Source organism: Mesoplodon mirus (assembly GCF_964341445.2).
Source record: "Mesoplodon mirus genome assembly, chromosome: X".
Taxonomy (NCBI): Eukaryota; Metazoa; Chordata; class Mammalia; order Artiodactyla; family Ziphiidae; genus Mesoplodon; species Mesoplodon mirus.
In genome coordinates this window covers 123158032-123180567 of record NC_138981.1, presented here as the reverse complement: position 1 = coordinate 123180567, position 22536 = coordinate 123158032, and the positions used below count along the sequence as shown (strand labels likewise).

The window sequence follows — 22536 nt, the reverse complement described above, 5'->3', positions numbered from 1 at the left end:
AGAAAAAAGGATCTGAAGCAGAGCAATCCCCACCAGATGTAGAAAGTGTGAATCCTGAGCACATGCACCTTAGCTTGTGTTGAGCAGTTGTAAAAGCATCTCAGGCAAAAATGCCTGGGGCTTGAATCTTGCCATTTAGAGCAGGAAGCATAATTGTCAAATGAGGGCAATAAATATCAATATTGACAACATCACTACTTTTTGCTGAGTGCCCACTATATGCCAAATATTGTGCTAGGAATTAAGCAGCCTTATCTCATGCAATCATCAAACAAGTCTGGGAAGTAGGTACCATTTGTATCACCATATTAATAAGTAACTTGCAGCTCAGAAAGCTGAAGCGACACATGATCACATTCACATGAAAAGAGGTGTAGCTGGGATTCCAACCCAGGGGTCTGGATCCAAAAACTAGGCACTTTCATCTACATCATTGAGACCTAAGGAAACTGAGAATATTTGGAACTGTAAAAAAAATTATAGAATCACAGTTTCACACCTAGAACCCCACATTCTTCCTTGTAGACCTGACCATCCAATCAGTCCACTGAGGGGCATGTGGAGAAGGTAGCTAGGGAAGCTAAATGTTTTCCCATTTATATTGATCTTTAGTTTCAGAAGCATTTTTTCACATGTTATCTCATTGGATTCTTATTATACTGGCAGGTATAAGTTCCATTTTCCAGTTGGATGAAGTGAGGCTCAGAGAGATTCACTTCTTTGCGGAGAGTCATTTAGAAGCCAGTACTCAAACTCAAATCTTCTGGCTCTAAAAGGCATATATTCTTACCGTCTGGTGCTCACTTCTTCCTTCGCCTTTAATATACACACGGTGGTAGCTATATTAAAAAAAAAAGATTTTTAACCTTATTCTGAATTATTTAAATGGTTAAATCACTTAAAAATATTAAATTGATTTGTGTACATAAAATTGCTCTTTGCCTTTTTAAACTAAATCTGTGTGTGTGTATGTATATATATGTGTGCGTGTGTGTGTGTACAAATATATGTATGTATTTATCTATTTGCCAAAAGGTCCTTAATCAAAGGGAAAGTGTATACTTTTCTGGTTTAACCTTGTTAAGTTATAGGAGTGGTGGTAGGAGGGGGCATTAGAGTGAAAATACAACATGACATCTCCCTTACAAGTCTGAAACACATTCCTTATTTTTAAAATGTAGTTATGAAAAGAATAGTTGTAAATCCACAACATATGGCACCCATTAAGGGTAATACATGTTTGATGGTTAAAATGGTGCATTTTATTATTCCATTGTGATTTCTATCTTATTATTTATTGTTCGTAGTTAGCAATGTTATCTTATCTCTAGGCAATTGCTCTTTGCTATAAGGAGATGAGTTTGCTTTTTGCCGTATTCATACACCTTTGGAATAGCTATTTTATATTCATTCAAACTTGATATCTAGATCACCTTATGTATAATGTAGTATAATACCATTAGAAGCTCTAGAAATAAATGGTTTCTAAGAGTATGAAAATGTAAACCAAATAAAAGATAAACAGGCAAGAGACCATACTAGTGGCGGGTTTCAATGACATATTACTTTTATCATACCTTTTCCCATATTTCATGTTATAAATAGACGTTACAGTTTCTTGAATTCTTGTTTTCCCTGAAATAGGCATAGCAAATAATATGTTTAATCACAGCTAATGTCTCCTTTTAGATTTGATCGTTTTCTACCTAATTCATCATCTTATCTTGCCTGCTACTGCTTTCTGTTCACTTCAGATTGCAGATGTGGAAAGTGTGAATTCTGCAGTATCCTTGGATAAATATTAATAGCAAAACAAATTCATCTGAGCAGATTCACCTTAGGTTATTATTGAGCACTATTCATTATGAAAAACTATCTTGTTAAAATGATAGTAACAGCAAATTATTCTTTGATTGTGTTATATTATGACTAATTAAAACCCAAAACATAACTCTGACCTCAGCATGATTTACTGTTCTCCTGCTATTTCCCTGGACTTTCTCTAATGTAATTTTCTGTACTGGGAAAAAAGAGTGATATATTTTTTCTTGTGGGTATATATGTCCCAAGATAGAAAGATTGACTTTACATTTTCGGAAATAATTCAAATAAAATGTATAAGCAAAGTTAAATTAAATATAACTATACAGCCAAGCCAAATTGCTTTTCTTCATCAAATGGAGATCCATTCTCAGTGACCAAGATAGTTTTTCAGAGGTATAATCAAATGTGTATGTGAGTGTGAGTGTATGTGTGTGTGTGTGTGTGTGTGCTTGTGTGTGTGTGTTTGAGGATTACGATTACCTACAGTTCAGTTCTAGGCCTCCTTTTTGTCATCTGCAATATAACAAATTTGGCCTTTCTAATCATTAATGCTGTTTCCATTTGTGTATTTTATTGGGTACCTTAATCTCAATTTCCATAGGTGACTGGAACAGAAAAACAAATTAGACACAGCTTTAATAGAGAAGAGGTTCCAAAAATATTTGTTGATTGAAATAGAAATAAATGTTGAAAATGGAGTGGTTCGCCTAAGTACTCTGCTCACAACTGGTTTGCCAGTAGAGACTTCCAGGCAGGACTGTTAACTTACTGGTGACCAAGTCCCCCCACACACACACTGTCCATTATTTACCCTCTGACTTGGCTTGACAAAACTTTAGTCAGGCTTCTGTCCTCCCCACAGGCCCCTGACATTTGGGTCACCTGAAGCTTAAGCAAGCACCAAGGTGCATAATATCCCCCTTAACAGTTCATTCCAAGAATGGAGAACCGGTTGACCACACAGAGAGAAACACTTCCTGTTGAAGAGCTCTGGTTTTACCAAGCTGCTCACTCCCACCACTTGCCCCTCTTTCCCACAGAGTTCCTGCTAGCCCTGCTTCCCCCTTCATATGTAAGAAAAGCCTTTCTCTGTTCGATTTTGAGGCACTTGCAGATCCTGAGGTTGGAGTCTCCTCCTTATTGTAACAGTCTTTTTGAATAAAGTTTCTCCTTAGCTAAGTCCAGGTTTGTTCCTATTTGACACTGGGCAGGCAGACTGATCTTCCCAGTTACACTTTGCCAATTCATACAATTAAGCATAAAGGTGAAGCTGTGCCGGGTCTATTCCTCTGTTTGAATTTCGCTTTTTGTGGCCTCTATTCTTTGACCTCACTCAAACCCTGCTTTGAATATTTTGTCTTCCTTGTGGTCAAACATAGAATTGAGTCTAAACCTTATGTTCTCTTTATTATATCTAAAACGGTGATACTTCTGAAACATTCTTCTCATGAGAGCCTTTAACTAATTTTTTCAGGATCTGTTTGCTCATTCTTTTCCCCTCACCTGGTTCTTGTAATTTGAATTATATGTATCTAAGGGCTCTGTTTTAAACTTTTCTTTCTACATTTAGTTACTCCCGTGGCTTAAAGGATGCTTGCAATTATTTCCCATCCCCAAGCAGTATATTTCTATTTTCCCATCTGTCTGGATTTTTTAACTGGATGTACAGGGAAGGATTTGGGGCTAGTTGGGGCTAATAATTGTCCTATAATCGGATAATGACAAGCCTCAGTGAGATTAGTCTGTCCTGTGAGGAAACAATGTGCCTAAAGAAGGATTGGTTAAGAACTTTGAAGTGAGACTTCCTTGGCCCCTTGGTGTTTCCAGAAATTTCTGTAACTGAGTGGTGTGATTGTGGACAACTAATGAGAGGCTCTTGCTAGGCCACACCCTATTATAAAACATAGTTATTGTCCCTAGATGGGCTAGTCTTCACCCTCATTTCATTTGGACTTGCACACCCTTGGTTTCACCATTCACCTGCATGGATCACTAACTGGTAAGTTCACCTACCAGCAGGCATCTGAGCACTAGAGGAAACTTTTTCTTACTTAACTCTGTTAGGCTTAATAATGATTTTTAAAAATGAGAGGGAGAAGTGTGGCAGAGAAAACTGTGAAAATGTATGTGAGGGAAAAGTGATGGAAAAGAATATGGGAGAGAATGTGGGTAAAAATAGGGAGAGAATGAAAGTTAGTAAAGGAACATAAAGCAGGGAAGGAGGAAATCGAAAATAAAGGAATAAAGTATAATCTGTGATACTGTAGAAAGTAAGAGGTAGTGAAAAAACAAGACTTTGAGAAAATAGAAATTTATAAACATGAGAAAGGGCAAAAGATAATATGTGAAAATGAAAGAATAGGAGAAGAAGTTTAATATGGAAAAGATGAGACACTAAAATGAAATTTGAGAATGAAAAAAATGTGAGAGAGTAATACAAATGTAGAAAATATGAGTTTAAACATGAGAGGAAAGTGAAATAAAGGACAAGGACATTTATGGGGGTAAAAATGAGGAAATGAGTAGAAGATGAAGTAAAGTAAGAAGCCTGGCAGTGAGAAAATAGTGCCAGATAATAAAAGAATAGGAGCAAGAATGAGAAACTACAATGGAAGAAAAATGGGACAAACATAAAAGAATGAGAAGTTCGACGAAATTGAAACATGAAAAACGAGAATGAGAAAATACACAAATCATAACATTTTTTAGAGTTGGCTGAATTGTGAGCATATGAGCCACGTGGGAGAATGGAAGGCAGGACTGATGCAGATTTGGGAAACAGCGTAGGCACAGATACTGACACTGGCAGAACACAGGAATCTACAAGCGGCTGGTGTGCACCTGCCACGTGGTGACATGAGTAGGGGTCCAAGGCCGAGAGCTGGGACCCTGGAGCCAGGACCCCCAGAGCCTGGAGCCGAGAGCGGGGCCAGATGTCAAACCTCCCTGAGTCAGGTCAGAGAGGCAGTGGGGCAGGACGCTGCAGAGGCTCTAGAACATTCAGAATGTAATGGGAGAGACAAGGCAGAGGGGGTGAAATTGACCAGTGCCCTGGAGTTCAGTGATTTTACCTTTGCGATACAGGGGAGTGTTTAACCATTTGTTTCCTCTACTCTGAAATTGAATTTGTTATAATTTATTCAGCTAACCTCTAGATCTCGTGATTTGGGCTTTCAGAGCCCCTTGTCTTTACCTTTACCTCGAGGTTGGATTTTGTTTGTGCTATTTTGGCTAATCTGGAGGAGAAGAGGCTTTTACTTTGTAACAGTCCATATGGCCTCATCACTTGCTGTCCTGAAATGGGAAGCATTCTTCCGACATAGACAGGGTTACTTTGGATGCCACAGGTCTACTGTCACTAGGGGAGGGCCCTTCCCTTGAGCACCTAAGGGCTCCGGAAACTCCATATTCGTTGTCTGGTCTGTTGCCTTCCCCGTGCCTTGCGCTAGTTTACTGTTGGGTGAAGTCTTTCTTTGTCATTGCTTTAAAAATTTTTCTGTTTAGTTTGTTTTCCAGATTTTCAGCAGGCTTATTGTTGAAAATCACCTATAACCCCATTATCAAACGAATGTCTCAGTGGTCATTTATTTAAATTCTATTTTAATGGCAAGCAATATTGCTCTTTAGGGAAGGCAACAGAGCTGGTTTGTCTTTGCTGCATGTGCTAAATTAAACAAGTGATTTTGGATCTTGAACTAAGGATAAATGTCTTGTCTAGGAAATGACAGTAATCTTGTGATTTTTGAAATGTGGAACAGCTTATTAAAATTTTATATAAGCTCCTTTTCAAAGAATATTACATATTCTGTTTTTAGAAGCTGTATACGATGAATGAATAAAAGTGAATCAATAGGTTTTAGGAATTAGTTGTGCACTTGAAGTGAACAAAAGAGAATTTTTTTTCCCCTAAACAAATGTGTATTCTTGGTGCCAACTAAACTAGGAATTTACGGATGGGAAAAACGCCTCAGGATGATTCCATAAATCCTTTTACCATGCAGATTTTTCTCCATGGAAATTTCACAGTTTCTTTAGAGGGAAAGAAATTTACCTTGCTGGAGAATATATATATATATATATATATATATATATATATATATATATATATATATATATATATTCCTTGCAAAGAATAGAACATTCAATGTGTAGTAATGAGATCTATCAGGAACCGTTACCTCTAGCCAGTGGGTTGATGCTTGGCATTGCTTAAGGACTTGCATCTAAGAGTTGACTTAGCAAGTTAAATTCATTTTTTTCCTACCAAGGGCTTGCTTCTCCCATATAACCTATCCTTTTTTCCTTTCCTATTAAACATTTTTAAAAAGTTATTGCCAGTATGTAGTGTGTTTTAAAAACGAGTCACTTGTCTCACCCCTTGTCTTGGTTTCTAAGATGCACTCTTCAAAGTGTTCTATTAAAAGATTTCAATGCAATTCACATGGAGATTATAGGGGAGCAGAATTTGCCACCCCAAAATCTGTCTCTTTGGGATATTAATTATCTTAACCTGGTTAAGTTCTAAGAAACAGCAGACAAGGGAGAAACTTTGGAAACCAAGTAGGAGTCACCCTTTTGAAAGAAACATCTACATTTACAAGGGAAATCTCTGTTTGTAAGGGTGTTTTCCTCTCTATACCAAGAAGAAAATGACTAAATCTCTGGAAATTTATCAGTGGAGAAGGCATGGACTGAAATCTGCATAACAACCTTACCCTTGTTTACTGTGCTTTTCCTGGTCACCTCTCATAACTGGCTCCCTCACCCCCAACTTCTTCTTTTGTCTTTAGCTGGAGATGGTATTTAAGGTGGTGGCTTGGGCCATTTTTGGCAAGTTACTCAGTTCTCCTGGGTCTCTCCCAAGTATACATGTTGTTAAACTTTGATTTTCTTATTAATCTGTCTCATGTGAATTTAATTCTTAGACCAGCCAGAAGAACCTAGAAGAGTAGAGGGAAATTTCTTCCTCCTCCCCAGCAAAATCTTTCAAGATCTTTGACTACTGTAAGAAATATATATGAAATTCAAGAAAATGCTTAGCCTCTGAATATCTTATGAATAGTTATTTTAAAATAATAATTCCCAAATGAATTCCATGTTTCTAAATTATTATATTTAATAAGCTATTTTTATTTGTACATTTTATCTCATTGTAATTAACTTCTGGATCTACATTTATCTGTTGGTTCCTGTTTGTTTCATTTTTTAGTCTTCAGACTTTTTTTGGCTTATCAGAGAATGTTTGAATCAGTATTTCCATAAATTAATGGTAGGAGTTTTACAAACTACAGAATGCAGAGAGAGCAAATTATCCTTAAAATTGGACAATCCAAGGATTATTTAAAAGATGTTTCCCTTGTAAATGCAATGAAATAATGTAGCAATTAGAAATGAACCATATAAATGTGTACTCCAACTGTGAACCCTAGAAAGGTGACAGTGTAATGAGATTTGACAGCATGTAGAAAGGTGAAAACTCATTACCAAGCTAGGAGCTGCATTAAAAAAATTGATTAGCATTTTTGTATTATGTAAGAAGATGGCTTAGCATTTCAGGAGGAGAGCAGCAGTTGTGTGGCATTTAAATCTATTCTGAATTAAAAATGATCAGTTTTTAAAAATTACAGAAAAGTCTTATGCAAATGAAATATAATCAAGCCATGCTTCAGACTCATTATGCGTGATTGATATGCACTGTAACTTGCTTACTAATTTAAGGAGCAGAGGAATTCCAGTTACCTGTCGTATTGTGGATGCAGTGCTGTGCCTCACTGCTGGAAGTGATATTAAATTTATTATGATAAACGGTGTAAACCAACAAGTTGGGTCCTTATCCAACTTGACATTTATGTGAAATGATAAGAATTTCTTATTATCCTGAAAACCTTAGCTTCCTCATAAATGTTGAGATCTTTTGGAGATTCTTAAAGATATCAACATCAAGAGCATGAGAGAGAATATAGGTAATAGAGAAGAGTACTTTGTAATGCCTTTAGAAGAAGACATTTGCTTGTTGACCTAAAAGTTTGTTTATTAGTGATCAGTAAGTAATTAGAGAGTTCTCTAATGTGTTCCTTTAGTGAGTTTATGTCTAGTTGTGAGAAAACTTGGTCATGAAATTGCAAATTGGGCTAACCTTGCAAACTATGAAGTTATTAACGTGCCCACATTTCTCCCAGCTTCCAGAGTTTTAACAATTTTTAAGTGTATCACAACCTACAAAATCCATACTGGTCTATTTCAGCAATTCTTCATCTAACTTTAGGATTTTGACAATACTGATTAGTTCAGGATAAAAGCTAAAATTGATATATCAAAAGTCAGTGTTTCTTTATTTTTTTAAGTTTTAAAAAGACAGATTTTAAGATGCCCTTTCTGATACTGCTTGTTGGACTTACCTTGGAAATCTATGACGTTAACACCCTCAATTTTCTCAGTTTTCAAAGTTTTTAAAATTAACTTTTTAGTTAATATTTTTTAGGCTCTTTTTTTAGTTAAACACACACACACACACACACACACACATACAAACAGTGGTTGGTTCAGGATAAAAGCCAATGCTGGCATACCAAAAGTGTTTCTTTCTTATTTTGTAAGTTTTATGTGACAAATTTTAAGATGTCTTTTTCATATTAATGATATGTAATTTGTAATTTTAAAGGCTTTTGTAATTGGTAGCATTTTTCATTGGTATTTTAAATGATACTTAATTTTTATGATTTTGATAGTAATATATTTTCACAGTAGAAAATTTGGAGGACAGAAACCTATGAAGGAAGCAAAATCAAAAAATTACCTTGAAGGGGAGCAGAATATGTCACCCCCAATCCAAAATATGCCTCTTTAGCATAAGGATTATTTTGAGCAGATTATTTTTTAAGCACCAGCAGATTTAGGAAAAGGTCTGAAAATCAGTAGTAGTGGTTACCCTTTGGTAAGGAACTCTTCCATTTATAAGGGAAATCTCCAATTGTAAGGGTGTGCCCCTCTCTACTAGGAAGAAGAGGGTGACTCTGAAATTCTAGAAAGGCTTATCAATGTAGAAGGCTTGAACTTTTCCTGGGTCTCTCCCATGTGTAAGGAGAGATACATGTTATTAAACTTCTGTTTCTTTTCCTCTTGTTAATCTGTCTTTACAGGGGTTGTCTCAGCCAAGAACCTAGAATGGTAGAAGGAAAATTAGTTTTTCTTCCATATAATATATAATATTATAATTCAGAGTTAACCATGGTTAACATTTTGTTATATTTCCTTCCAGTCTTTCCAGTACGAGTGTTCTTCAATGTTCATTTAAATCCAGTAGAGGAAATTGGTTCAAGATGGCGGAGTAGAAGGACATGCTCTCACTCCCTCTTGCGAGAACACCAGAATCACAACTAACTGCTGAACAACCATGGACAGGAAGACACTGGAACTCACCAAAAAAGATACCTCACATCCAAAGACAAAGAAGAAGCCACAATGAGATGGTAGGAGGGGTGCAATCACAGTAAAATCAAATCCCATAACTGGTGGGTGGGTGACTCACAGACTGGAGAACACTTATACCACAGAAGTCCGCCCACTGGAGTGAAGGTTCTGAGCCCCACGTCAGGCTTCCCTCTCTGCCCCCACTATTATCTTCGTCTTGGAGTATCTGTCCACAGGGGACAGACTCCAGCTGCTCAGCCTGGGACCCATCTATCTCCTGCCTCAAGACCACATCAAATATGACTTTCCTTTCGCTTCTGTGTGTACATAGGCAGCTTCTCCTTTGATTTCAGGCTCCAGGTGAGTGTTTGGTGCAGTGACTGGATGGGCACAAAGGGCCTGCATCCCCACTTCAGTACGTGCTCTGATATAATGGTGTTTCACTTGGCAGAGTGCTCTTGTCTGTATATTAATAATTATATTCATTATGATATTAATAATTTTCACAGTGGTCCTGTCTACAGATTAAAAATCCCATCTTTGGGCAAGTCAGCTGGACCTCAGCAAAGTTAAGTGACTTGTATAAGCTCAGGCCTCTCAGATGTGGTGGAGCCAAAGCCAGAATTTCAATTTTTCTGATCCCATTACTCCACGTGGCGGGATGTGTGTGTGTGGCTGTGTGTGTGTGTGTGTGTGCATGTGCACACACACGTGTAGGTGTGCTTGTGTGAAAGTTTGTGTTTATATCCTCTTCTGTAGCTGAATAGCAGTTACAGATATTTTCCTTTTAATTTTTTTCTCTCTTGCAAATACCCATGCAGGTTTAGAATAGAGCATTCTTTGCCCTTAAAATAATATTATCTATTACTTATGAATACCAAACTTAAGGGAAAGGAATAATACAGTGCTGACCTGTGTACATACTGCCCAGTTGAAGAAATAAAACATTACAGTTAGAGCCTTTGATGTGCCCTGCCTGATCCCATTTTCTTCTCTGCCCTTATAGGCTATACTGCACTTTTAGTATAATTTTTAAATGACCACTCTTTTATATATTAACAGTTTAGTTTGTGTCTAAGACTAATCACACGTATATGTATATTCATATATATGTATGTGTGTGCATATATGTATATAAGTGCATATATGTATATAAATGTATGCTTGATGCTTCTGAAATTATAATTAAGATCAACAATAATATATTGCATTTCCATAGCAATTTACATTTCCAAAGTACTTTGAAATATTTCATCGCATTTTACTTTTATTAATTGACATGTGTGCCTTAGTCTTTGGAACCTGCAAAGTCTCTGAAAGTCGGATAGATATACATGTGTGAGGCTGGGTAGTGCAACATAACTGCTTTAGATATTCCCATATCCTAACCCTTGTGCAAATGCTAGAGAATAATGCTTCAGAATTCTCAGTTCTGAGTAGTCATTAATGTGAAGCAATGGGGTATTATTCCACTTTTGAGTTGTAACCAAATGCACCATCTATATGCATAAATACATTTTAATTCATGACATTATTATAGACATAAAAAGTTGACATATATCTGACTTAGGTGCAACACCTGCAGGTTTCTTGGAACCTCTCGATATTCTTTACTGACAGTTCTCACAAATCAGATTTTCTCCTATGGTTCCTTTCCTATTTCTGGTTAGATCAAGCTGGATGAATTATCTCCCTCTGTTTCATTCCTTAGCTTTTCCAGAGCCACATTTTGCTCTGGGAAGGGGAGAGAAGAGTCAATTGATTTTCTTCCTCAGACTCAGAATGGGTGCAGTAATTTTCTATAATATATTTCAGGCCGTTATTCTCATCTTCCAAAGCAATTTATTATCTTTAACCTGATTTTTATCCCTAAGGCTAAATCATCATTTTTATATTAGGGATAACACAGCTGCTGGGGGATTGCATAAAGGACTGAGGAATAGTCAAATTGGAAGAAAAGCAAAGTTAACCCTTGACCAGTTGGTGTATACTAAGTAATGCAGGAAATGAATGCTATAGGGTTGTAGCCCCAAACTAGCCCTGGGAGTGGGGGTGATCCAACCTTATTTATTAGCAAATTCCTGTGGGTCTCACGAGAGAATTCACTCTTGGCAGTGTAGGAAGTAATGACAGGTCCCGGATGAAGGCATACAAATAATCTGTTTTTGTTGCATGGATTTCTTACATTACCAAATGCAATACTTATGGTAATTATGATTTTTTAGAGAACCGGCTATATCCATGAACCTCAAAGAGATGGATCTGTTAGTTAAGAAATACCCAACTGGCGAAAGGAATAATACAGTGACTACCTGTGTGCATGTCAGCCAGCTGAAGAAATAAAACATTCCTTATAGTTCATGGCTTTCACTCACCATTTCTGCCCTTCAGAAGTCTGAAAATCTTTCCTTTGAACTAAACGCTCTCAGGCAGTGGGGGCTATGAAGGAGATGATTTGTTCCACAGTTAGCATGCCGCTTGCGAAGGTGGGGTTTAATCCTCTGGGGATCTCCCAAGTTCCAGAGGAAGTAGAAGGCTCTCAAGAAAGAGGACTGGGAGAGCAGTATTCCCAACCCAGGCTGCTGTGGCTTAGAGACTTCCAAGCTTCTCTAGCAACTTACTTGTCAGATTTCAAATTGAGCTTTCCACTTTAGGTTGAATATTGGGCTGAAAGCTAGCTGACATATTAACTTAGAAGATATTTCACTAACAGCTGCCCAAAGAGACTAAATATTTTTATAATATAAATATAAACTAATAAATATAGACTAATATATTTACCACACAATATAGGATAAGGAAAGCAAATTAAGGAAAGATTATAAATGAAACTAGGTGTCATGTCCTGATTAAGAAAATGTAGTCCCTCTCCCCACCCACCCCCGGCCCAGTAACATGGGATTATTTTGGCGTCATAACCCAACAATATTCTTGAAAACATTGCCATGTAATCATTCTGCAGGAAATCGGGCTTGGCTGAGTCTGGACTGACAACACGGTGGCTGCTATAAACTGTAGCTTAGCTAACTACTTAGCATTGAAAGTAAAAAATAAACATGTAATTCCTGAAAACAAGGGATGGTTTATGAAATAAACATTTTCTGCTTTAGAAAAAAAGCTTTATGAAATTCAAGAGGGTTTTGTTTTTAAAACATTACTTACTAATTGCATTTAAGCATAAAAATAACTCTTAAGTTTTTCTTTCAGTCTGCTCCATACTGTTGCATATACAATATTTAATTAGATGATTCATTAAATTTATGAAAGTTTTCAACTCGTGTTGAATATGACTTATTAAATTTTAATTTTAAATGACGCTGTAATAACCTCTTTGGGAGTCATCCTGCTTAGGCTGGCTGTGACTGCAGACATTCACATATTTTGCCTGTGCAGAGGGGCTGCATACATGGACAACTCAACGGCTTTCCTTCCCTCTACTCTCTACCTGTGTTCAGCCCCGGTATAACTTAGCAACTTTTCCCATCAACTGATCAGTGATCTGCACGTAGGAGGTAGTCAGCAAATGCTAAGTGATGCAAATATTTCTGTTTGAGCAGCCAGTGTAATCAAATGAAGCAATTGCAAGATTTGAAAAAGTCAGGCATCCCAGTTCTGTCTGTAAGTGTCTGTACAATCTAGGGCCATCCCTTGACCTCTCTGGGTCTCAGTTTTCTTACCCGTCATCCAGATGGCTTAGACCCAGTGGTTTCTGAAGACCAGCCCAGGATTAACCTTCTCTAGTTCCATGTCCCTCCCCTCTCATCCTGCCTACGATCTCAGATCCATCTTTCCCTCCACTGAAGACACTGCCCTATGACTTACCTTAATGTCCTAGAGTTAAGTATTTGCTGTGCTTGCCATTTTTCAGATTTATCACCAACTTCTACATTGCCATTTGGAGAAAAATAAAAATAGCTTTTCCCTGTAAACTGAGAATGTTGCTACATATTTGCGATCTGGATCATCAAGTGAAATATTCTTCTGGTTGGGAGTGGCCCTTGCCTTCCTGCCCTCAAGTTTCCTGGCTGCTTCCATTTAGTGCTTTGATGGGGAGTCATGAGGACCAGCTACCAGATCTCCATCTGCCACCAAATCCCTGTGTCACCAAGGGTCAGTCTCTTCCCAACTTGCACCTCAGTTTCCCCAGATGTCTAATTAGAGACCTTTATTTGGTTATATCTAGAATCCATTATATTCTGATTCTTTATAAATCTGTGTTTTAGGGTTGCCAGTTATTTAAAGACAAGAAAAGTCAGAAGAACTTTTAATGAGCACCTACTGTATGTCAAGATGGTAGGTATACTTTAAAGGTAAGGTAAGTGAGGAGCAGAGTGGTTAAAAAGCATGCCTAATCATTAAATAACTAACAAAGCTGCAGATGGCACAGTCAGGACTTGAATCTGTGTCTGTCTGATTCCATAAGCCATACTAGCTGGAAAGGTTAGTTGGATGTGTTTTATTTTATTTATTGTATTTGGTAGGTGATAGGGAACAAGTTTTTAAGCAAGGGTTCGTGTGTTTAAAGGCATAATTTTAAAAGGTCAGCGTGATGGTGTTCCTAGAGGATAGCAGCCGTATTTAATTTCTCCCTTTACTTTCAGTATCTAACACAGTGTTTAGCAAATGGCAGTTACATAATTGATGTTTATTGAATGGAGAGATGGATGGATGAATGATGGTGATGCATACATAAGTCATGAAGTGAGAGAAAGGAAAAATACTAGTGGTAATGCTACTGCGATAATCTAGATATGAAGTAATAAAAATTTGAACCAGAGTGGTGGCAGTGGGACAGGACACATGCAAAGAGGAAAAATTGACTGGACCTAGAAACAAATTAAATATGGGCACGAGAGACACCAAAATGGCTCCAAGGGCTTTTGAAGCCTTGTTGGTTGCCATTGATGGCTTGATATCATCCTCAGAATTCTGGTGGTCATCTTGTAATCAGGCATCTATTGACAAATGCAGGGGAGGGCTGCAAACAATAGAAGACAATTGGAACACATTACCATCTGAATGAATTATAAAACTGAATGCATTTATATTTGAGTTTGACCCACATAAGGACCGCAATACAGCAGACAGGAGGTGCTGGAGAAAATAGAGAATATAGGTCTCATGTAGAGGCTATAGTTGACACTGATTTCTTTTAAACTATTTCAGCCTCACTTACCCCCTTCTCTTTCTTTACTCAAGACGTCTCCCTTTGGTATTGAACTGGGTACTGCTTATTCGCGAGTAGGGGTCTTCCAGCATGGAAAAGTAGAGATCATTGCCAGTCACCACGGCAAATGTACCAGTCCAAGTGGCTCTCACAAAGTGAACACCTCATCGATGAGGTTGCTAAGAACCAAGAGGCAATGAACCATCTTTGATGCCAAGAAGCTGATTGGATGCAAGTTTGATGATGCCACGTTCAGTCAGAAGGAAGCACTGGCCTTTCCAAGTGATTTGTGGAAAGGGAAAGCCCAAAGTAATTGTAGAATATAGAGGAAATAATATTTTTTCCCCTAGAGGAGATCTCTTTCATGGTTCTAAGCAAGATGAAAGAGTTTGCTGAAGCCTATTTAGGGGAAAAAAAAGTAGAAATGCAGTAATTACTGTTCCTACCTACTTAAATGATTCACAGTGTCAGATCACCAAGGATGCAGGGATCATCACTGATCTTAATATCCTGGGAATCATTAATGAGCTTATTTATTGCAGCACCATACTCCATGGCTTGGATTTAAAAAGAAAAAAAATCCCCAAACACCTGAAGCTTTAAAACAGAGAAACGTGCTGATCTTTGACTTAGGTAGTGGTACCTTTGATGTATCTATCCTAAACATCCAGGATGGCATCTTTGAAGGAAAATCCACAGCTGGTGACACACATCTGGCTGGGGAAAATTTTGATAACTGTATGGTGAATCACCTGGTTGATGACTTCAAATGCAAGTGCAAGAAGCATACAGCCTCCAACAAGCAGGCAATGTGCCACACCGAGGCTGCGTGTAAGAAGGCAACATGTATTTTGAACTTCTTTGGTCACCCCGGGTTTGAAATTGACTGGTTCTATAAGGGTGTGGATTTCTACCCTTCCATTTCCTGAGCCCACTTTGAGCAGCTCAGTGCTTATCTCCCCTGTGGTACCTTGAAGCACGTACAGAAATCTCTGAAGTATGCCCAACTTGACAAGAGGCAGGTTAATGGAATTGTGCTAGTGGGTGATTCCACTTGTATCCCAGAGTTCCAGAAATTGCTGAAAGATGTCTTGAATGGAGAGGAGCTCAACAAGACCACCCACCATGATGAGGCCACGGCGTGTGGCGCAGCTGCACAGGCAGCTCTTCTCACAGGCGACAAATCAGAGCATGTGCAGAGAAGCTCGTTAATGTTACCCGTTTCCCAACAGGCACTGAGACAGCAGGGAGGATGTGACATCCCTTATCAAGAGAAAGACCTCAGTACATCCAAAGCAGACCCAGATGTTCCCAGCTTACTTTGACAACAAGACTACTGTCTTAGCAAAAGTGTATGAGGGAGAAAGGGCTTTAATGAAAAGAAACTGCTTGGCAAGTTCGTACTTTCTGGGATCCTCTAGCTTACTGTGGTGTTCCTGACATCCAGGTGACCTTTGACAGGGTCACCAATACCATCCTCAGGGTACCTGCTGTAGACAAAAATGCTGGCAAGAAGAACAAAATCCACATTACTAATGACGAAGGCTGTTTCAGTAAAGATGATATTGACCAGATTGTAAAAGAAGCAGAAAATGATGAAGTAGAAGGTGACGTCAATAAAGATCGGGTAGCAGCCAGAAGCACCGCAGAATTCTGTACCTTCAGTGGCATGCGGATGGTTGGAAATCCTACTGGGAGACTCCATTTCAGTCAAGAAGATAAAAGGAAGGTTCTTGAAAAGTGCCAGGAACTGTTAAACTGCCTCAAATGTAACCAGAGCTGAGTGTGAGTGTAAGCGGGCTTCACTCCGCAGTGGGATCTGGCCGCTGGGGCTTCCCCAGCACAGCCGAGCCTCGGGTTAGTATCAGGGAAGTGGGCTAACAGTCATTCTTTGGAGAAACTTTCCTGGTCTCCACAGTCATTTATACAGTTTCAATATTTCATGCTTAGTTTGCAGCATCAATGTGTATGTTTGAAAAAGGACAGATTCAAAACTTAATGATAAATATTTGTAAGTTTATTCAACATTTTAATATTAATGCTTCTGCATCTTGTGGGTTATGAACTTCATCACATATTTTCACTCTTGCTGTTTGTGTCTGGTGACTAGTTTGGGAATTAGCACTTATAAAATATTTAAACACTTAACTTTGGTAGTAAGGAAGAGGTTGTATTACCATATCACAGTCTCACCACTTTAATAACAATGACCACTTATAAGCAAATATTGTGTCTGTAAACTTGTATAAACACTGTGCCCTACTCATCTGTGTACTACAGTAGAGTTTACTACTTGTAGTCACATTTTCTGTGTATTTCTTCAAAAGGGCTTCATAACCCACTGGTGTCTGTGTCTCTCAATCTACAGAAAAACTAGTCCTTCTCAGGTCCAAGTTGCCCTTTGGCGTTTTAAGTCTTCTCATTGTACATTGCCTAACAAGGGCTGGAATGTTCTGTGTTGCTGCTGATGGTTCATACATTGACTTCTATGTAAAAACATAGAAGACATATTCTGTTGATTTAAGGAGGAAGAGATCTGTTTCTCACCCTTCATAAACTCAACACAATTTCCATGAAACTATGGTTGGAATCACAACTTATCACTGAATCTTATAGTATTTGTGAGTTTTAGAAAAGAAATATTTCTTTGTGTATCACAGTTATGGTACCATAGTTTTACTGTCGTTCTTAAGGGTAGGTTGAGACCTAAGGGAGAAGAATTGTTGTTTTCAGCATTCAGGCCAACTCTGTAGAATTACATGGGATTCAGCGTGACGTGGATTATTGTCATTGTGACTCACAATGGCCTGCTTGTGCTTTGGGGCTGCCTGACCTCCCCACTTAGTCTCTTCCCCATACACTTGATGGACCGACTTCTGAGATGGAAAGTTGCCTTAACATTGGTTTCAGGAAAGCCAGAGAAGGAGGACAACTGTGTCAATATCATTGTTGGTTTTACATTATAAACATTGCGTTCACTGAGCTCCTAGTTAATAAAGAATATTGAGCCCTTGTCACTTCCTATAAGTTGAGAACAAATTCCATCAGGAGGTACCAAGGAGGCCTTCTGAAGAGTGCAGTGCCTTTGAGAAGAGGGGACATACCATGAAAGAAGACATCATATGTGGCACATATATACAATGGAATATTACTCAGCCATGAAAAGAAATGAAATTGAGTTATTTGTAGTGAGGTGGATGGACCTAGAGTCTGTCTTACAGAGTGAAGTAAGTCAGAAAGAGAAAAACAAATACCGTATGCTAACACATATATATGGAATCTAAAAAAAAATGGTTATAAAGAACCTAGGGGCAGGACAGGAATAAAGACACAGACGTAGAGAATGAACCTGAGGACATGGGGAAGGGGAAGGGGAAGCTGGGATGAAGTGAGTATGGCTGAGTAATATTTCATTGTATATATATGCCACAGCTTCTTTATCCATTCATCTGTCGATGGACAATTAGGTTGCTTCCATGTCCTGGCTATTGTAAATAGAGCTGCAATGAACATTGTGGTACATGACTCTTTTTGAATTATGGTTTTCTCAGGGTATATGCCCAGTAGTGGGATTGCTGGGTTGTATGGTAGTTCTATTTGTAGTTTTTTAAGGAACCTCCATACTGTTCTCCATAGTGGCTGTATCAATTTACATTCCCACTAACAGTGCAAGAGGGTTCCCTTTTCTCCACACCCTCTCCAGCATTTATTGTTTGTACATTTTTTGATGATGACCATTCTGACTGGTGTGAGGTGATAGCTCATTGTAGTTTTGATTTTCATTTCTCTAATAATCAGTGATGTTGAACATCTTTTCATGTGTTTGTTGGCCATCTGTATGTCTTCTTTGGAGAAATGTCTATTTACGTCTTCTGCCCATTTTTGGATTGGGTTGTTTGTTTTTTTGATATTGAGCTGCATGAGCTGCTTGTATATTTTGGAGATTAATCCTTTGTCCATTGCTTTGTTTGCAAATATTTTCTCCCATTCTGAGGGTTGTCTTTTCATCTTGTCTATGGTATCCTTTGCTGCGCAAAAGCTTTTAAGTTTAATTAGTTCCCATTTGTTTTTTTTGTTTTTATTTTTATTACTCTAGGAGGTGGGTCAAGAAAGATCTTGCTGTGATTTATGTCAAAGAGTGTTCTGCCTATGTTTTCCTCTAAGAGTTTTATAGTATCCAGTCTTACATTTAGGTTGTCTTACACTTTAGATGAGTCTCTTCCATGGAAGACCATCAAAATTCTTAACATTCAACTCCAGCAACTGAAGGCTCCTAAATGAAACCAAACCCCTCCTAGTTTCTTCTATTATTGCAAAGAGCTAAGACATTGGGAAATAGATTGTTACAAATTTAAGCATTTTAGGCATCTTCAGCCTTCTAATTGCCTCTCTGATGTCCTCTCAATTCTCAATGACAAGGTTCTGAGGAAATACAAGGGCTTTTTCCCAATCCTCCCTCTTAATTGGCTTGGTGAAACATTTCCCCAAATTGGGGCTGAATCTCTCCCAGTCCTAATTCACACCAGAACCATACCCTTGGTACTCAACCTTACTACTGTGAAGCAGCAGCCACCTCACAGTACTAAAACAGTTGAAATAGTGGGCATCTCTAATGTGTCTCAAGATGTTCATGTCTCTGAACCTGTTTCCTTTTTTTTAGACCTTTTGAGGGATACACACTCTTTTCTTATTCCTCTGACCCTATCCATCTTGTAGGCTGAGACTTCTCAGAGAAATATCATGCCAGAATTTTTTTCTCCCAAAAGGGGGGAATAATCCTAGCATTTGACAGTAGTCATCAAAGTAACCAAGCAGGTAAATTAAGTAACCCTTTGACATCTCTTATTTGTTCCATCTCTGACGGTACTAGAGCTAATTCCGGAAACACTGGTCATTTTTCCTATTGAATCAGCCACCACTTTCCTTATGGCCAAGATCTTCAACTGATACTGGCAAAATTCACAGTGCACCTCCCATCAGGATTCAAATATTGGGTTGGCAAAAAAGTTCCTTTCGGTTTTTCCAGCGGTTACAGAAAAACCCAAATGAACTTTTTGGCCAACCCAGTAGCTCCCTCGAAACCTCTTCCCAGAATTAATCAATACCCTGTAAGTAAAGAAGCCCTTCAAGGCATAAAGCCCATAGTAGATTACAAGGCTCAAGGCTTCATTATCCCTTGTAGTAGCCCCTGTAACACTCCCCCTTTACTGGGGAAGAAGCTAAGGGCCAAGGGTGGAGGTTTGTCCAGGACCTCCAAGCAATAAACAACATTGTTATCCCTCAACATCCCTTGTTCCTAATCCTCATACTTTACTAACATCCATTTCTACTGGAAGCAAATTCTTTACTGTAATTGACACATGTAGTGCATTCCAATTGATGAAGCTAGCCAATACATTTTTGCCTTCACTTGGGAAGAAAAACGATTCACCTGGACAGCAATACCTCAGAGTTTTCTAAGAGTCCTTCTTATTTCTCTCAAACCCTGAAGGCTGATCTGGATGACATAAAGTTCCCTAGAGGTATGAATTTGTTGCACTATGTGGATGATTTGCTTCTTTGCTCCCCTCAAGCCTCCTCACAGGAAGACAGCATCCACTTGCTAAAGCTTTTAGCCTTAAAGGGACAAAATGTCACCAAAGAAAATTTGCAGTTTGCCCAAATTCAGGTTCGATATTTAGGGCACCTGATATCAGAACATAGATCCAGATATACTTCATGGTGTCCTAAGTTTCCCAAAACCCAAAACTAAGTGCTAACTGCGAGGTTTTCTCAGGCTAATTGGTTATTGCTGAAATAGGATTCCAAATTTGTATCTTACGGCCAAACCTCTGTATGTTTTACTAAACAATAACAACTTGGACCCAGTTTTATGGGAAGATCTGGACAACCTAGCTTTCAAGAACTTAGGGAGAGTTGGATGAACCTACCTGCCCTTGGACATCCCTGTTATCAGATTCCCTTTTTTCCTTTTGTGTATGAAAAGGATGGGCATGTTCTTGGGGTACTCACCCCAAAACACAGGAACCAATATCAATGCATAAGGTATTATAGCTAGCAACTTGACCCTGTGGTGTGGGGAAATGCGCCTTGCCTTAGAGCCATCATGGTCACTGCCCTTCCATTAGAACCACTAGGAAAGTTTTTGTGGGATCTCCTTTAACCACTTTGGTACCTCATGCAGTACAAGCTCTCCTGAATTCTCATCACACTCAACATTTCTCAACCATCTGCCTCACCTCCTATGAAGTCCTTTGGCCAGCTGCCTCTCACATAACTCTTTATGTTGTAATAACCTTAACCCAGCTACTTTTCTCTGTTCCATTGCTGACAAAGTCCCTCATGACTGCTTAAGACTGATGGGCCACCACCTGTCTCCTCATAATGATCTACAGGATATTCCATTGGGTAACGTTGACTTCTCGAGGTTCACACTTAAAAGGTAACAATGGCAAATATTGTCCTGGGTATGCTATTACAACTCCTTTTGATGTTGAGGCAGCATCTTTACCTATGGGTACTTTGGCCCAACAGGCTGAATTATATGCTCTTACATGGGCTTGTGGTTTAGCTAAAGACAAAACTGCCAATATTTGTACTGAGAGTAGATATGCTTTTGGAGTAGCTCATGATTTTGGAATATTGTGAAAGCCACATGGTTTCCATACTTCCAGCGGAAATGAAATTAAAATTGGCTCCTATGTACAGGAATTATTGAATACAATACTTTTATCGGCCACTTTAGCTATTATTAAGATTCTGGGGCATTCTAAACTTGATTCTCTGGAAGCTAGGGGAAATCACCTAACTGATATTACTGCAAGGAATGCTGCCCTTAAAGGGACCAACAGTAGCCAAACCTCTGTTATGGTCCAAAGGAATATTTCTCCAAATGATAATATAGAAAAACTGTCTAGAGAGGCCCAACAATTGGCCTTAGAAAAGGAAACGCAAGATTGGAAATTCAACAACTGTTGGTTTTATAAAAAGAGAAAGCTCTGGTTTGGACCAAATAACAACTCTGTCCTACCAGAGACTCCAAAATTCCCACTCCTGACCACTGTATATGCATCAAAACATTGGGCTCCTGACAAAATGATAGGCTTCGTGGATCAATATTGGTGGGGAAACATTAATAAGACTGCAAAAGTGCCAATCTCACTTGTCCCACTTGTCCAAAGTACAATCCAGGGAAGCCTGTTTGTACTGCTCCTGGACATTTTAAACTGCCTAATGGACCATTTGAGGTCTGGCAAATGCATTCCATACAACTTCCTCTGTTTAACTGATATAAATATTTTTTAGTCATGGTCTTTATGTTTTTACACTGGACTGAAGCCCTCCCTTACAGACAGGCTACTGCCTCTTCTGTGGCTAAAGTTCTTTTGGAAAAGATTATCCCTACCTGGGAAACTCCTCTTGAACTTCATAGTTATTGGGCACCCATTTTACTGGTTAGGTTCTTCGACAAGTCTGTGCTGTTTGACTGGTTTTACAACACTTTCACTGTGCTTACCATCCTCAATCCTCTGTTTAGTCGAATGTACTAACAGCAGTATTAAGACTCAATTGGCAAAATTTGTAGAGGCTCTCCAAATACCTTGGCGAAAAGCATTGCCATTGGTTTTTCTAAATCTCAGATCCACCCCTTTTGGAACTTATAGACTCTCACCCTTTGAGGTAGTGACAGGATGCCCGAAGCACTTGGGTTCTACTTCTTCTGACCCACAACTGATAAAAGTAGATATACTACAATATTGCAAAGGCCTAATTGCTTCCATTAAAAATAATCATGTTTTGGTAGAGCAGTCTTCACAGTGTACCCTTGGGAGACATAGACCTTAAGCATCACACCTGACAACCTGGTGATTTCATCTATTGGAAAAGACACCTCCAGAAGAACTCTCTTCACCTCAGCTGGAAAGGCCCCCAACAAGTACTGCTAATCAACCTTTGAGCTGTCAAACTCCAAGAAATAGATGTTGGATTCATGTGACACACCTAAAGAAAGTGCTAAACTCTGACTGGACATGCACATCACCTGGTGACTTGAAAGTAAAGATTTCCTGGAATTGAAGCTGATGTCATCTGTTGAGACAGCTTTCCCAAGATTTTTGGACAAGACCTGTGGAAGT

General features: G+C 38.7%; 1 pseudogene across 1 annotated transcript in view; it reads left to right on the top strand.

Annotated features, from left to right (window-relative positions):
* LOC309796992 (heat shock-related 70 kDa protein 2-like) overlaps positions 1 to 16184 on the top strand; it is a 112583-nt pseudogene extending 96399 nt beyond the window's left edge. Inside the window, exons 3-4 of the transcript in view lie at positions 14434 to 15232; positions 15823 to 16184. The product of the transcript in view is annotated as a heat shock-related 70 kDa protein 2-like (transcript). The remainder of the gene's footprint in view (positions 1 to 14433; positions 15233 to 15822) is intronic.
* Positions 16185 to 22536: the final 6352 nt, after the last annotated feature.